We start from the raw sequence: 5,000 nt of genomic DNA on the forward strand, positions 1-5,000 counted from the left end.
TGTGCGTCCGTTCAGTTGTGCGGTGCTATACATCCAGTATCTGTGTGACCTCACCTTCAAAATATGCATTCACTCCAAGTCTTCACGTCTGTACTGACATCTGTAACTGACGTCAGTATTTACCATTCGTAATGGACATTAATGCTTTCCAGTGCAAATCTGCTTGTCCTCTTCACACTGATAATGCTGTATTTGATTGATCCATGAGTGATACACTTTTGCTCTCCAGTTTCTAAGCTGCTTTTTATTTAAAAAAAAACCTTGTTTTAAAAAATATATTGGTATGGCTATTTTGCACAGTCTTCTTCACTCTGATGTTTGTTTATGTGTGCACTGCCGTCTGATGACATCGCATTCTGATGTTTGTTTATGTGTGCACTGCCGTCTGATGACATCACATTCTGATGTTTGTTTATGTGTGCACTGCCGCCTGATGACATCACATTCTGATGTTTGTTTATGTGTGCACTGCCGTCTGATGACATCACAGCGCGGAAAACAAGAGAAGGACCAAGCATGTCCAGAAGAGCCAGAACCCCGAATGGAACCAGACTGTGATTTACAAAAACATTCACCTGGAGCAGGTAACCATGACAACCGCATTTAAAAACAAACAAATAAACAAACAAAAAAAACAGTCCAGGATTTCTTTAACTGGTTCTGTGTTTTACTATCTAATAGGCAAGTCAAAGCTAGCTTAACACACATTAACAGTAGGACTCATGTCAGATTTAGATGAAGTCCAGAATGATTATATACGTTTGGATTGCAAATAAGGGATACACAGCTATGTCAAACAAAAGGAAAAGTAGTTTTTATCTGTGTGCTGCTCTCTCTCTCTCTCTCTCTCTCTCTCTCTGTCTAATTAACTCTTCCTCCAGTCTATACTGGAATTGAGATTTCAAATGTACCTAATCTAACCAAATTAAGAAGGGACTTTGTTATTCAGTGGATTAAATGTGAGAGAGAGAGAGTGAGAGGTAGCAGCAGTAACATGTTTCATAGAGAGATGATATTGTGAGTATGGTCAGAACTATGTCAGTTCTCCAATTAAATCAGCTTTAAATCAGTTTATCCTGTGCTTCCCCACTAGTTAGTGAGGGATTTTCTGCTGTAAAACTGAAAGAGGATTTCTCCTTCTTGACAAATATAAGCCTTTTACATTCCTCTATATGCTTTTTAACCTGTGTGTGTGGTTTTGCGTGTGTGTGTGTGTGTGTGTGTGTGTGTTTCTCCGTGTGTGTGTGCATGTGTGTGCATGCATACGTGTGTGTATGTGTTTCTCTGTGTGTGTGTGTCTGTAATCTAGTTGAAAAGGAAGACTCTGGAGGTGTCAGTCTGGGACTATGACAGATATTCCTCTAATGATTTCCTGGGAGAGGTGAGAGCTGTTAAACAAAGTCTTTGTTAATTAGGGACAAAAAAAGACTTCACTTTGTTTTATGGCTGAGCTTTCTGCTACAGAACAATATATTATTCTGTGCACATACACCCCCATGTTTATTTTGTGTTTGCATTTGTTTCCGTGAATACAGTCATTATGCATTTGCATCAACAGCCCATTAAATGAACAGAAATGTGTTTTCAGAGTTATCCAGACTGCACTGATGTGTGTGGAGTTACACTGAAAAAAACAAAAACACTTTTCAGCCAAAGCTTAAACTTAAACAGGCGGTGCACAGTACTGACTTTTCTGACTGGGTGTCCTCCACTTTCCCTGCCTTACATGTGCATGTTCAAAACATGTGTGATCTATCTGTTAACCTATCTGTCTATCTATCTATCTATCTATCTATCTATCTATCTATCTATCTATCTATCTATCTATCTATCTATCTGTCTGTTTGTCTGTCTATCTGTCTGTCTGTCTGTATATCTATCTGTCTGTCTGTCTGTCTGTCTGTCTATCTGTCTATCTATCTATCTATCTATCTGTCATTTACTCAGTGTTTATGTAGGTTCTAAAATCTAAAACTTGTGTATGTACTTGAACATGTACTTGTCTTACATGTGTCTTTTCTGTGTATTTTTGATACTGATATATACATGTGATGGGGTTACGTCCAGATAAACCCATCATAAGTTGACAATCTCACAAGTCGAAAATGCATCTGATCGATCTAACCTACCGAACATCACATCTTAGCCTAGCCTATTTTAAACGCGCTCAGAGCACTTACACTAGCCTACATTCTAGCAAAATCATCTAGCACAAAGCCTGTTTTATAATAAAGTGTCGAATATCTCATGTAACTCATTGAGTACTGTACTGAAAGTGAGAAACAGAATACTTGTATGGGTGCTCACCATTAACGTACACACATGGGCGTGCGAAAACACAAAACACGATATCCAAAAGACGCTGGTAACACAGGACACTGTAGAGTATCGCTTGTTTACCCTCGTGATCGCGTGGCTGACTGGGAGCTGTGGCTCCTGGCCGCTGCCCAGCATCACGAGAGTGTCATATCGCATATCGCTAGATCAGGAAAAGATCAAAATTCAAATTCGAAATACGGTTTCTACGGAATGCGTATCGCTTTTGCACCATCGTAAAGTCGAAAAATCGTAGGTCGGGGACCATCTGTACAGCGTATTCGTTTGTGTGTGTGTGAGAGAGAGAGAGAGAGAGAGAGAGTACTCTGTGTATTTTTGGTACTAGTTTATATAGTGTATTACTGTCAGTGTTCCAGCTGTGTGGTGACAGAAATACAGTATGTGTTTGGAACAGTGCAGTCCAGCACTGTGAAGCTGATCCCTGAGTGTGTGCGTGTGTGTTGCAGGTACTGATTGACCTCTCTAACACGGCTCAGTTGGATAACACTCCACGCTGGTTGCCTCTGAAGGAGCAGAGTGAAAGTATTCACCACAGCAGGACCCATCCCCCGCCGGGGCCGCCCGGCCCAGGAGGGCAGGGGGGGCCGGGGGGTCAGGGTGGAGGTCCTGGTTCTGGAGGACCCGGAGGGACCGGGGGTACAGGCGGGCAGCCCGGTGGACAGCAGTCCCCCAGAACCTCTGTCATTAAGAGCAGGAGTCATGGCATCTTCCCTGACCCTGCTAAAGGTAGGCCACACCCACAACGCCTCACACAGCACACCCCACACGGCTCATCTCACACAGCAGCCAATCAGAATCCCAGGCCCTAGAGTCTTCAGAGCGACCAATCAGAATGCAGCAACTCAGCCAATAAAAAGCACTAAACACGCACAGCAAGGGAGTTTTTGTTCTGATATACACATACTTCACAAACACTTAGAAGTATACAAATATTTTTCTCAGCAACAGAATCAAAATATGTACACATGAATGAATGAATGAATGAAATTGCATTGACTGTAAAAGCGTGTTTACACTGGGCACTGCTGTTGTGTGTGTGTGTGTGTTAGACACTCAGGCTCCCACCATAGAGAAGTCTCACAGCAGTCCAGGCAGCTCCAAGTCATCCTCAGAGGGCCACCTGCGGTCCCACGGCCCCTCTCGCAGTCAGAGCAAGACCAGCGTCACGCAGACACACCTGGAGGATGCTGGGAACGCCATCGCTGCAGCAGAGGCGGCCGTCCAGCAATCCCGCCTCCAGCCAAGTAACCCCTCCCTCCTCCTCCGCACATGAACACGCAGCTTATCTTTTCTCTCACTCTCGTTTTTTCTCTCTCTCTCTCTCTCTCTCTCTCCTCTCTCCTCTCTCCTTCTCGCACTCTGCATCTCTCTTTTTACGTTCCTCTCCTTCATGTTTGGGCCCCTTTTTTCTTTTTTTTCTCTTCTGTTTGTATATTTTTTCTCTTCCCTCTTTCTTTTCCCGGGTTATCTTCTAATGCTTGTTGTTGAGGTAATTTGCCCAGAATGTTCTTTACAGATTAAAAAAAAAAAAGATTAACGACCGGTCTGTCCCAGAAGATGATAAGAAAGAAAAATTTTTAAACATTTTGTAGGAGAAATATTCCCTTATGCCAAGATAAAGTAACAGCAGAATCTTTTTATAAAGTTTTTATAAATATAACTTTTAAAAGTTATTCCTTTTTTTCGGATAAAATACTAGTTTGCCATTTTATTATACCTCAGTGTGGACTTGTATGGTTGGTACGATCCGAAATGATCACGTCCGAAAATCGTTCTTCTCTAAGACTCACTGAACTGACTGAAAGCAGTTTTCATAAAACCACACCTTACCTTCACCATTTCCGCAGGGAGGCCCTTTAAACCACTCTTTTCCACCCAAATCTGTCTCAGAGAACGTGACTGAGACCTGAGCCTGTGACAGCTCACCTCCATCACCGCCCTTCTTTATAAACATACGGAGGTCAGCTGCACTTTTAGACAGAAAACCAGTAAGCCCCAACTGGTTAGCTCCAGTTAAAAACTGGACTGGCAGTGAATGAAACCAATTGGTATTACTCCATAGAACACCTACAGCATGCCTTTCTTTCTTTCTCTCTTTCTCTGTCTCTCTCTTAATCGTTCTCTTTCTGTCTGTCTCTCTGTCCTTCTCTCTCTGTTTCTCTCTCTCTCTGTCTCTCTCTCTGTCCCTCTCTCTCTGTTTCTCTCTCTCTCTCTCTCTCTCTCTCTCTCTATCTCTCTCTGTTTCTCTCTCTCTCTCTCTCTCTCTCTCTCTCTCTGTCTCTCTCTCTCCCTCTCTCTCTCTCTGTCTCTCTGTCTCTCTCTCTCTGTTTCTCTCTCTCTGCTCTCTCTCTCTCTCTCTTGCTCTCTGTCTCTCTCTCTGTCTCTCTCCCTCTCTCTCTCTCCCTCTCTCTCTCTCTGCTCTCTCTCTCTGTCTCTCTCTCTCTCTGTCTCTCTCTCTCTCGGTCTCTCTGTCTCTATCTCTCTCTCTCTCTCTCTCTGTTTCTCTCTGTTTCTCTGTCTCTCTCTCTCTCTCTTTCTATCCAATGCATGTTGTCCTGCTTCTTTTGCTTTGGTCTTGTGACCTCACACAGACTCTACCCTGAAAAAAAAGCACCCACAACCCACGTCTGTTCTGCATGTGTGTGAGGTGTTAAAAATTATAA

This window comes from Chanos chanos, chromosome 13, assembly GCF_902362185.1.
Source record: "Chanos chanos chromosome 13, fChaCha1.1, whole genome shotgun sequence".
Lineage (NCBI taxonomy): Eukaryota > Metazoa > Chordata > Actinopteri > Gonorynchiformes > Chanidae > Chanos > Chanos chanos.